General features: G+C 43.5%; 1 protein-coding gene across 2 annotated transcripts in view; it reads left to right on the forward strand.

The window, feature by feature from the left end:
* The window catches only part of FSTL5 (follistatin like 5), a 655,002-nt gene that overhangs the window by 477,773 nt on the left and 164,262 nt on the right, over window positions 1-12,967 (forward strand). The window lies entirely within an intron of this gene.

Here is a 12,967-nt window from a genome sequence, read left to right on the forward strand (position 1 = left end):
GTTCAGTTTGACTGGAATTAAGCTATTTTCACAAATAATTTATCTTAAAAAAGTCCAATGGGTGTGAAGTACGTTAAATTTGGCTAGCCCTTGCTAAAATGAAGCATCTAAAACAAATGTGTCATCTTTCACCACTTTGTTTTCTCCATAGACTGGGAACTAAAGAGGATAATAGGAGGAACAAGTCACGTGTGTTTGTGTGGGCATACGTGTGTGCATGCCCTTGTCTTAGTCTATATTTTTCCATCCCTCATATAGGATCTTTCTTGAAAACAAGTGACCTTCAGATCTTCTTAGATATGTTTGTGCCATTTTATTCTTTCTGAAAAATATTGTGTCATGAACTGCCAGAAATGACAGGTTTTTGTTAATCGTGATGAGAAATACAACTGTTACTGCTAGCAGTATGTTATGAGAAGATTATGTGAGACAGTTGCATATGAATATAAAAGTTAGGAATAGACAAATATGTTCAAATGAGAGAGTTTCCCAAAAATAAAAAACCTGAATCATTTTGATTTAAGGCTAGTAGGTTCCCCCCCTCCAAATCTTTGTGTTCCATTTGGAACAGTAAGCAAAAGACCTTGACTACAAAAGAAGAAGCTGTCTGAGGCCAGGTCTACAATAGACATTAAAGTCTATTGTAGATATGCAGTTCTAGCTACAGCATTACGTAGCTAGAATCGACTTACCTATCAACTGATCTGGCCATCCACATAATGGGAGGTTAATGGGAGAAACTGTCCCAGGTTGATTTTCTGGGTAGTGAAGATATACCCTAAGATTTCCTTGTGTAATTCTGTAGCATCCCTTCTTGTATCAGAACCAGTTGAGAATTCACAATTCTTTTTTCTCCATTTTCTAAGCATCAGATACTTTCTTACTATCTAGCAATTATTTTGAGAAGAAAGGTGGACAATGACAAAAATGACAGAAGAATCTTTTGTCCATTGGTTCACCCAAAAGTGTGTAAAGATAATTTGATTTTCCTGAATGCAAACCAGTGTAAGAGATGTCATGAAGACAGTCATCTTTCAAATTTCTCACCCAGAAAACACCCCAATAGGTTATTTCTTTATTTCTTTGGCTACATTTGCCCTAGAAAGTACTTTCAAAAGATGTTTCGAAAGAAGGTCTCCTTTCCAACTTCCCCATGCAGTGTCTACGCACAAAACACTTTCTTTTGAAAAGACTTTTAAAAGAATGTGTCCCGCCTTCCAAATTCGCTTTTCCATTCCTATTTCAGGCTCTTTCAAAAACGAATGTGTGTAGTTACTCTGCAACCTGCTATTTTGAAAGAGGGGGGTACTCCATGGTGCTGGCCTGCTGGAGCACAGAGATGCTCTTGCCAGCACAAGCTGGGCTCTATGGGCTTTGCATCTGGCAATGTTGAAAAATGCAGGGACCCAGATACCCCATGGCAGGAAGCTGAGAGTGTACTGGCAGCAGGAAGAGCATGAACCTCCTCCAGCATTCCCTTGCAGTGACAGCAGACCACCAGCAGCCATCCCCTACCCAGCAGCATGGCCAGCAGCCAGGAGCTCTGTCCTGACCAGAGACTCCCCACAGACCACTCCGAGGCCTCGCAGGAGCCTAGCCAGATGCCCCAAAGAAGGGGTCCCTTCCTGGCTGGAGGCCGAACGTAAGGACCTCCTCAGACTGTGGGGACAAGGAGAGCCTCCTGCACATGGTTGGCCTTTGCCAGAACGCCACATCATTCACCTGCCTGTCCAACAGCCTGATGTCCTGGGGGCACCTAAGCCACATGCCTGAACAGGTCTGCTCCAAGGTAAAGGAGCTCAGGCAGGCTTATCACCACACTCTGGATGTGGTCAGGCACTCAAGGGCAGCACCCACCAGCTGCCCCAACTTTGAGGAGCTGGACTGCCTCCTCAGGGTGAAATAGGCAGCCCTCCCAGTTGCCATCCTGGACACCTCTGCATCAGAGCCAGAGCAGGAGCTGGAGCCAGAGACAGTGGACCTGCTGGGACTGTTGGGTGCCAGCATTCCCTGGCCAAGGGAGCAGGATATCCATGCAGGAAGCAATGGTGAGGGATCCAGTGATGGGACTCTCATCATCACCATCCCCTCCAGGATGTTGAGCCAGGATCCCTCCACCTGGGCCTCACCTGAGTTCCTGGAGGGACCGCCAGGTAGATACTTGGCATTCCGGATGCTCCTGCGCATGGGGAGGGGGTGCCTGCCTCTGCCACAGCTGACAGCAGGCTGCTCACTTGGCTGCCATCCCCAGTCTGGACACACCCTGGATGTCTGTGCTCCCCAGGCCTTGAAGGGAGCCATGTGCAGCAATCAGCACCTGCCCTTTGGACAGCACTACTGTCCGCTTGCACTGGGAGGGAAGGCAGGGCCTGACCAACCTTGGCATGACCCCCATTCATACAGGGAATCCTTTGCATACAGGATCCCACTAAGCCCCTGGGTCACCAGTCAGGAGGTGCAGAGGTGGTGGCAGGGGGCAGGGGGCATGGCCCCCAGGGCCAGGTCATAGGACCAATGGTCCATCCCTCTGTGCCTTTCTGTCTCCACAGATCCACATTCTGAGGGCCAGCTGAGCCCCATCCATGCTCAAAAGAGCCCCAGAGCAGATAGTGAGGGGGCCAGGATACCCCTACCTCCCATACCCATACAAGGCCACCACTGGAGCATGCACCGGTGCCACCAGGAGGAGGAGGCCACCACCACCGACACAGCCACCCCCATCCTGGTGCACCTGGTGACACGGCAGCCCACCCCTGCACAAAAGGCTCATGCTTACTCACCACATTATTGTGGGGAGTGCAGCATGCCCCCACTATGGCTGGCACGTTGTGGAGGCTGACTGCCAGGCATATTAGGAGGCATTGAAAACATCCCTTCAGGCTCCCAAATGTCCACTGGGCTGTGTTCCAGGCTCGGTTCAGGTGTTCATTAAAAAGGTTCTGGGTGGGGTCAGCATGCCCCATGTAGGACTACATGAGCCATGAGTGCAGGAGGTATGTGGTATCAGCCATGATGCAGGTGGGCATGGTCAGGTCCCTGCCTGGGAGCTCCTGCAGGGGGGATGTAGGTCCCCCCCTACATTCTGTGTCTGAGTCAAGAGTTCCAAAACACCTGGCCGTCCTGGGCTTGCCTGAACAGGCCACACAGATGTGCTTGGAATGCCTGTTGGCATCCATGAGGGCCTGGAGCACCATGGAGTGGTACCCCTTGTGGTTGATGTAAGCACCCATGCTGTGATCCAGGGCCCAGATGGTGATGTGGGTCCCATCCAGCACACCAAAGCAGTTAAGAAGCCCAGTTCTGTGAAATCCTCAAGGGAAATGTTGAGATCCCCAATGCAAATGACCCAGTGAAGAAGGATGGCATTGATTGCCCTGATGACCTTCATGGTGTGAAGGGTGAACAGCCCTGTGAGTGCATGGTTGGGTGCTCAGCATCCCCCCTACCCTCTGGGGCCTCTCTCCCCATTCCCTCCCCTCAGGGCCCACATCCTGAGTCCCCAAGGGTCTCCCTTGCCTGGGAGCCCCCTTCCCCCTCCCCATGGTGGCTTTGTGACCCGAGCATGGCTTACCTACATGTGGAGGGCCCTGATGGTGGTCTTGCCCACCCCAAAGTGGTGGCCAACTGACCAGTGGCTGTTTGATGTGTCCAGCTTCCAGAGGGCAATGGCTACCTTCTTCTGCAAGGGGAGTGCAGCCTGCATCCAGGTGTCCTGGTGCTGGAGGGCTGGGGCAAGCTAGTGTCATAGCTCCAGAAATATCCACTTGATCATGGGGAAGTTCTGGAGCCAGCAGTCATCATCCCAGTCCCCTAGTACCAGCCAGTCCCACTACTCACTGCTGGGGAGTAAGCCCACAGGCGCTGGATCACCTGAGGGAGGGGGTGCGGGTGTTGCCCCACAGATGCTGCCTGCAGAAAGGCAGCTGTGTGGGTGGGTCCCCAGAGCCACTGGTGGATGGTCACTACCAATGTGGCCATCAGGCTAACCATGGCCTTGATGAGGTCGATATGGGGGAGCTACTGGGGGTCCATAGTTTGCCCCAAAGTTGCTGTTCTGCATGGTCAGGGTCTGCAGTGCTCTGGATGGCAAAGCAGCCCTCAGCGTGTGCAGGGCAAAGATGTTTGGGAGGGGCCCTTTAAGGGAACTGCTGGCTGTGGCCCCTGGAAGGGCTTTCTCAGCCATTTGACCCTGTCCACCGCCTAGATGTGGGTCTGTGACTAAGGATTCCTGGTGATCATTTTACTTCTCCTTGTCACTACTTGCCCATCACTGCAAGACTTTATAGGGAGGGATGAGGAGAAAGTTCTGTGTGCAAGAAGCCTGTGTATGAACAGTTTAACGTGGAGCAGCTGTTGTTACCAGATGCCACACAGATCTTCAAAGAAGAGACAAGGAAGGGTTCACCCCCTTGCAGCTTTTGTCCACCTTTACAGCCATTCAGATGTGATCTTACTTCATCTTCCTGTTCTCCTGTTGAGGTCTTATTTGGTTGAGCTTTGGGTGCATTTTGTTTGGTATGTTTTTGACCTTACCATCATGGGTGACCCCACCAGGAGTATAGGACTCCAGATGGCGCTGGTCTTAGGGTCTAAGTTCAAATGAAAGCGAAACATTAAAATTAAGTGAAATTTTATTTTAAACACATTTTAGTTTAACAGCATCCCTTTCATGGACATTTATCACACACATGCTTAAATGCCAAGTCTTTAATCAGTATTCAAGGTCTTTTAAGAATCATAATTTCCAAAATAACAGCTGAAATTCACAATCTTTCTGTGTGATAAAAATAATGAAAGAGATTGTAGATTTAATTTTAGAAATTCTAATATTTTGTATTTTAAAAGTAATTGACATCCACTCTGATTAAAAGTTAGATTTCTAAATTCAAAAACTGGGAAACTTTTATAGCACTTTTTTTCTTGGTAAGACGGGAAAAATTCTGCTTGGTGTAATAATATGCCATGAGCATTCATACTGTGCTTATTTAAAAAAAACAATCACTTTGACTGGTGAAATGAAAAAAAATATAATAATCCTGGGATATTTCACGGGTCCCAAAAGATTCTTCTGATAGATCATATGGAAAAATGGCACAGTCTCTTTAAGACTAAATCCTGAGATTGATTTATCCTTAGTGTCTACTCAATAGGAAAGAGAAGCATGTTTTCTACTCCTCTTCCTCTGTTATGGCTCTTTTAAAGCGAGCAATACTACTGACTCCATCTTGACAATATGTAGCAAATTAGCCAGGAGAAAAATATCAGTCCAAGCAGTTTATTATTTTACAGAGCCAAGCAAGAGATAGAGAGTATAAGTATCTAATGTTAAAGTTTGTCGGGAGAGATGTTCTGCCGACAAGCCAAGTTTTGTCTACTTGAACAATCCACCTGAATGCTACATTCTCAAATGTAGGTTCCTCATAAACAAAATGTCACCTCATGTGAAACAGTAGTGAAAAACCCTATTAACCGAGTCAAATACTCAGGAAATAAGACAATATATACAGTCAAAACTAATCAGAGATCATTTCATAAATCTGTGTTTTTTTAGAGCTGTTTGGCATTTCTTCTTGAATATTCTCTTTAACTCAATATGAAACATTAAGCACATACATACAGAATATGGCAAATTAGCATAAAATAGTTTGTCATCTATGTTTTTAAAACTGAAGTCTCATTTTCATAAACAGTGGGCATAAGAGTGGGAGCCATGACACAGGTGAACCTGAAGCTGAGTCAAGTGATTACAATACACTGAAGGGCAAACTTCTACTGGTCAGTAAAATAGGCACATTTTTGAGGAGCTCTTGCTTTTAATTTAATATGGGAATTTACTTCTTTTGGAAACACATACCATGTGAGCGAAAATCTTCCTAAATTCTAAAAAGTTATAGTAGCCAATTATATCATATCCTAAGGCAACTACTAACCAGAGAATACAGAATTGCTTACTCTGTGTTCTTGCTTCAACTCAAGCAGGTGCTCTAACCTATTTTGGATGGCAGCAGCCCAAGTAATACTACTGTGATGTATGAATTCAACTCCTGTGATATTTCTCTATAATCTGCTTTCCAGATGGAGACTCCTGTACAATACTATGTAATGCATTGGAGATTTTCACTAGCAGCTTGAGCTGACCAGTTTTTTTTTTTCCATTTTTTTTCCTATTAAAATGTAACATGTTGTTGAAACTGAGGTGTTTCGCAGACATACCTTGCTTTCAATGAAATGTTGTTAGAATAATTTCTCAGATACTGGATGGAATTTAGAGCAAAAACCATGTCACAGATCAGAGAGATGATTAGTATATTTTGGGTGTACAACACCATGTTCCAGTCCTTGTTTTGCCTGATTCCAGGACTGGTTTGAACCTGGAGCACCCATACCTTAGGAGTATTAGCTGTTTTGGGTGGTTCTTTAGTGAGATTTTTTTCCTATACATTTCTAAAGGGCTTTTTTTCAAACTGTACTTGAATGAAAACAAACTTCAAAAATAACAAGAAGTCCTGTGGCACCTTATAAACTAATGTGGAGGTGTGAACATCAAGAGAGGAGAAACCAGGTCACATTAGCTGTTGATATGGGTCACATCATCCATGACTGAATTGCCCTTTGTCAACTCTGGGTCTCCTCTTGACTGGGACACTCTCCTTTTCATGAGCCTATCAGTTTCAACCCTCCTCTGGAACTCCCACTCATTCATCTGATGAAGCGGGTCTTTGTCCACGGAAGGTTATGCTCCAAAACATCTGTTCGTCTATAAGGTGCCACAGGATTTCTTGTTGTTTTTCAAAAATATAGGTTCTTGTTTTCTGGCAAGACCAATTAGCAATGCTTTACTGTGAATGTGTAGAGATTATGTTGTGTTTATGGTAAGCTCTTGCTGAAAGAATTTAAACACTTCTAACGTTCTTTTCTTCATTCCTGACAAAAACAAAAAACAGCCAAACTATAATTGGCAAAAGGATCAGCTGACTCCAAGTACCTGAGCTATGTCTCTGTGCATGAAGTCTCTAACTTAGCAAAACTGAACCCAGAACCCACAATTATACAGTGAACTTCTGATGCACTTCTTAGCTCAAAGGACCAGAACTGCAGCAGATGAGAGTTAAAAATAGTTGGAAGGCCTATTTTGTAGTAAAATTCAACAAACCCCATACTGAAATGGGGGACAAAATACTAGACAGAACAGCAATTGAAGTAAGATGTTCAACACAACACAATATGTAAGCAATTTAGGAAAAAACAAACAAAAAACAAATGCCACTAACGAGGTAAAAGAACAGAGTAAAAGCATGAGTGGACACCTTTAGAATTTGGTACTACTTTGAAAAAGTACTCAAATGCAGTTAAAATTAACTTCATATTTGTATGTTGTATTACATATGTACAGTTTACATACACATATGAAGTGTTTTCCCCCTATTTACCAGTTCTACCAACGCACCTGGGCTCTGAGAGGCATACTGGGTTCTTTTCTTTTCATAGATCACCATTAGTACCAAAGATTCTAGAGGTCAAATGACTTGCTTATGCACATTTGTTAATCCCTTCTTCATCAAATCTAAATGGAGCTTCAGAGGGCCTATTTTCTGCCTGTGTGCTGATTATGTATGAAAAACAAAGATCCCATATTTATTTTCAGAACCCAGAGTTTGCTATGTTGTCACTGAGGATAAGCATCAATAGTTCAGATTTTCCTTTCCTGTCCTGCTTCTGTGGGGCTAGAACTCTGAGTTTAAGGTGGAGGTAGGAAGTGAAAGGATCTCTGCACCTGACACTTTTCTCATCATATAGGTAAAAAATTTCTGAACTTCAGATAGGAGTGTGTACAAGTGTAATCCACACACCCACGTGTGGTTAGCTGTCTGATGTAGTGGTATCTAGACCACTTCACAAACAAAGAATAAGTATCTTCTACAGCCTAAGCTGAGAGTTAGCTTGCCCTTAACTCAACCTGTAGCAGAACCAGCATAAAACTCCCATGATCCTGCATTCAAGCCTGCCTGAGAGTAGCTAAAAGTTGGGGCTTGTCCAGGGTGTCAACTGGGTCCCCAAAGCATGGCGGACACTGCCTCATGTAACCCACACATCTATGTGTGCTTGACTGTCCCATGCAGTGGTACTGAGACCACTTCACGGAGAAAGAATAAGTGTTCTATGCAGCCTAAGCTAACAGCCAGCAGGCCTTTAGCTCAAGTTGTAGAGATACCTGCATGAAGCTCTTGCAGTTGCAGGTTTGAGGCTGCCTGAGGGCAGTGATGCTAGCCAGTGGTGCTGAACTCTGGATAAAGATGTATAGTTGGTGCTGAGATTTGGGCAGCTGAGGGGTATTTTGAGCTGTGGTACAGGAGAGATTTTTACCAGAGAGGAAGCTTTTGAGTAGTGGAAGGAAGCCAAGGGAACATGTACGTGTAGGGGGATGGGTTTGTGTCAACTGACTGTGTAGCTATGCATGGGTGAGGACAGTCAAGCGTGAAATGAGGATAACTAGTAAATTATATGGAAGGAGAGGGATGACAGTAATAGTGGAAAACAATCAAGTGAAAACTTCACTTCTAAACTTTTCTGGTCTCTGGAAGTGCATCACCTCACATCTACTGAGTGTCAAGCTTCCAGCTGTCTCTTGGGAAAGATCCATATGAAAGATCCACTGTCAGACCGGACCCTGGGCTGCAGTGCCATGTTTATCAGTTATGATTACTGTCACAGGCGTGACATAGGTAGAGTACCCCCAGTTCTCTTCCCTTCAGAAGCAAAGACAGTGGTAACCGGTGACCTAACAAGCTTCTTAAGGCAAAGTGGAACCAAAGCAGATCAGAGAAGAAGGCAGTTAAAACAATAAATAGGCTATTCTTGACGAGCTTATTGGTATCTATATCTTCCACATTGGAATTTTTGTCTGTCTGGTGGTGAAGTGGCCTTTAATATTCTCTGACATGTGTCTTCTATGTCCTTTCTCCCAAAAACAAGCTCACAGCACATGGGCATGTTAGAGTATTTGCAGTCTCTGTCCTCAGGCATATCCCTACAAGTACAACTGAATCATAGTAATAGGCCTTGGCTTATCTCAATGGGCTCATTGTACAGATCATTGTCCTTGATGGACTCTTTAGCCGGCTGCATAATGGTAATGCCAATCCAGGGGAGCCACCCGGATGCACACAAAAGATCTGAGATATCAAAATAAAAAACACACGTATAACAATACAGAAATGATACAGTGATACATATTATCAAGTTTACCATATTTAACAAATAATAAATTTTCCACTAATACTTTCCATGGAATATATTGCATAAGATTCATCCAACTTTGTAAATGTTCTCCCCTATGCCATAAAATTTGCACCAGTGTGCTAAATTCAACCTGGATATCAACAAGTAGCCAATGTAGATTTCTGAGTACTGGCATTATGTCCTTATAGCAAGATGCCTTAAGTGACATGTGAGACACTGTCTTCTACACCAGTTTCACTTTTCAAGTCAAAGATAATTATAGCCATACTAGAAGATTTACCTGATGTTGCATGGGGGCTCAGGTCAGGGCAGGGCATGGGTTTGCAGGAGGCAGGGCAGGGGGTCGGGGGCTCAGGGCAGAAGGAGGGGAGTCAGGGTGGAAGGTGGGGATATAAGAGTAGGGCACTGTGGGGGGCATGAGCAAGTAGGGAGAATGGGGGGCTCAGGGAAGGGGATGGGGTGCAGGAGTGAAGGCAAATGGTTGGGAGTTGTGGGGGGACTCAAGAAAGAGAGTGGGAGGTTCAGGGCAGGGAGTAGGGCTGGCCATTGATGTTCCTCCCTGGGTCTAGCTTAAGGCAGCAGGATCCACTGCCCAGCCACTGGCATTGCTCCTGCCAACTGGCAGCTGTTGCCCTGGGGTGGCAATGGCCATGCCGCCCAGCTGGGGGCTGCTCAGTCGCCTTCCAGGGCTGTTGGGGCATGCTTGCTTGTTGCCCCCTGTGCTCATTCTGGACTATAGCTGTCCTTGCTATCAGACCCCACCCTTTCTGTTTGACAGGAAACAGTCACATTTCATGCATATTCCATTGTCCTGGCAACACCAAACTCTGACCTTCTTTAAGTTATGATAAGAGGATACTGCATACGGAATTTGGTGGTCCTAGATCTTACCATTTAGGAGAGGGAAAACAGTTCTGTAGCGCTTCAAAAAATAATTTATTGGTGATGAGTTTTTGCGGGCAGACCCACACCTTCAGATCTGGAAAATGTGACCATTTAGGAGGAGTTCTTGAACAAACAAGCTCACACGCAGACACAGACAGGCAGAAAATTACATAAACTCTCTCAAATATATAATAGATGCAGAATATCAAGCAATACTCTAATCTTCAAATACAAAGACATAAATGGGTTACATCCAAGAGAAATAATTGTATGTCATGACTACATGCAGTTCAGAAAAATCATCCTGGTCTTTGGACCTACATAATAGACTCACAGCTCTTGCTAGATAAATAAACTCGAAGATAGAAATCAAAATGTTAACATCTCTCATAATTACTGTAATAGCTGCTTCTGAACATGGGCAGTTTGAACTGTCATTCTACACTACGTACAGTAACTAATAGCACCCATTTCTTCATAACATAATTGTACATCTGATCAGCTGTTTATATTAGTCAATAATTATCTCTGCTTTCTGGGTATTCGCCAGGCCATGTCACTTTATTTTTTTACTTATCCCAGTGGGTAACCAGCTACTTTAAGATATGCCCAAGAAGACCACCAACAGAACACCACTTGTCATCACCTATAGCCCCCAACCCAAACCCCTGCAATGGATCATTAAATATCTACAGCCTATTCTGGATCAGGATGCTACACTCCAGAAGGCTCTAGGTGACAGGCCTAACCATCAGTGGACCTAACCTTGTTAGTTACAAGATCAAAGGCACATTCTCATGCACTTCCAGCAACATTATATATGCTATTATGTGCCAACAATACCCTGACACTATGTACGTTGAACAGACTGGACAAAACCTTTGCCAAAAACTAAATGGGTGCAGAGCAGACATCAAGAAGCTCAATACACATAAGCCAGTCAGTGAACTTCAATAGAGTGGGCCATTCTGTTAAAGACCTGAGAATTTGTGTCCTGCAACATAGAGAATTTAACAACAGATTAGAGCAAGAGATTTCTGAGTTAGAGGACATATTCAAATTTCACACTTTAACACGTGGTCTGAACAGGGATAACAACTACCTCACTCATTACAAGGACTGCTTCCCTTCCTTTGATGCTTGTAATTATCTCAGACAGGAGAACTAACATCCCCCACCTCTCGCCCCCTTTCTTCTGTCCCATTTGATTTGTCAGTTTTTATTGCATTTTTTTTCCTTTTTGGTCCTCTATGCTTATGTGTCAGTCTGTATTGGAAATGAAATTGATCTGAAGAAGTGGGTCTGTTCCACGAAAGCTCACCACTGAATAAATCTTTTGTTAGTCTTTAAAGTGCTACATTTCTGCTGGTTTGTTTTGTTGGAGTACAGACTAACACTGTTACTGTTACTCTGTTACTACACAATTCATTTATATTTTAAGTATATTTTATGGTACTATAATGTCCTGTCATCTGAGCTGAATTTCTGAGGGAACGATCATGGTATCCGTATTTACCACATATTAATGAGAGTGAAGGTTCAGTCTCATCCATAATTAAACAAAATAATTGCTTTTTGCATCCCATATACAGTCCTAAACTTGTCACTGCAGCATCTTGCAGGAACTCTCAGTAAGTTATTCTACTCTACTTCTCTTAAAATGTCACCCTCCCCACTTCGCCACACTCACTGCCAACCTGCATTAAAGAAGATGGGCTAGAGATTCTCTCTAGCACTGAAGTACACAGCATGAGAGGAGACGACGATTCATCATGTTACTGCTTCCTGATTCTCAACCCTGATTTAAGTGAGTCTTATGCCAACTGAGTATTGAAACAGTGGAATGGAAATATGCCCTGCCACTCACACTCTTCCTATGCCAGGAAGTGAGAACAATTGACATGGGGGTCACTTTAACTGATTTTATGTAGGTGAGCCTTACACAGCACCATTAGTCAAAGACCAAATATATCGTCTTTACACCCACAGAAGTGATGCATAGTAGAGCTGAGAATATGGTCCAATAACTCTTCTAGTTTGAAAATCAATTTTTGCTAGTTTATTGCTTTGCTGACAGTCCTTGACCTTAATGAGGTATACAAGTTCATTTTTCACACACTGCTTCGTGTTTAGTAGAGTTCTAGTTCATCAAAGGCTTATTTGGTACTTGGCTTTCTATGTATGTACTTCCAACTCTTTCAGCTCTTGATTTCTTTAGGAACGATTGCAGTCGTCCTACTGACCTCTGTTCTTTTCTGTCCTTACTTGTTTCTGGACTTTGAAAGTCTTTCTCCTATTTGGGAAAGTAGAAGGAATACCAACTTTTTAAAATTTTGTATAGTTTGATTTCATTTTCCATTGTATTTCTTGATGCTCAGTTAAATATGAGACAACAGACGCTATCTTGGAGAATAATATGAATGAAAAACATATCCTATTAGGTAACAAGCAGTTATTTAACCTTTTAAATGTGTATTTTTAGTTCAAATTAACTTATTGTATTTTATGGCACTATGTTCCCGCTCTTTCTCTAACTACACAAAAAGGAATATAATTTCATTAGCAGCAGTGCAGCGCAAAAAGATACCCTGCATAAACAAAGTTTAAAAGATAGGTCAAGAAATATTTTTGTCAAAATAAATTATATTAATTAATCAGGTAGAACAATACAGTCATAGCAGAGTTTGTATACAGTGCCTTAAACTCCACAAGACATATGAAAAACATGGGGAAGAACATGACTTTTACGTTAAAGTTACCAGATTGCAATCTCTGAAGACATGAAATATAATAAGGAAAAACTGAATATGTTTCAATAGCTATGTTGTTATAAACCTGCCAA

Source organism: Carettochelys insculpta, chromosome 4 (genome assembly GCF_033958435.1).
Source record: "Carettochelys insculpta isolate YL-2023 chromosome 4, ASM3395843v1, whole genome shotgun sequence".
NCBI classification, from domain to species: domain Eukaryota; kingdom Metazoa; phylum Chordata; order Testudines; family Carettochelyidae; genus Carettochelys; species Carettochelys insculpta.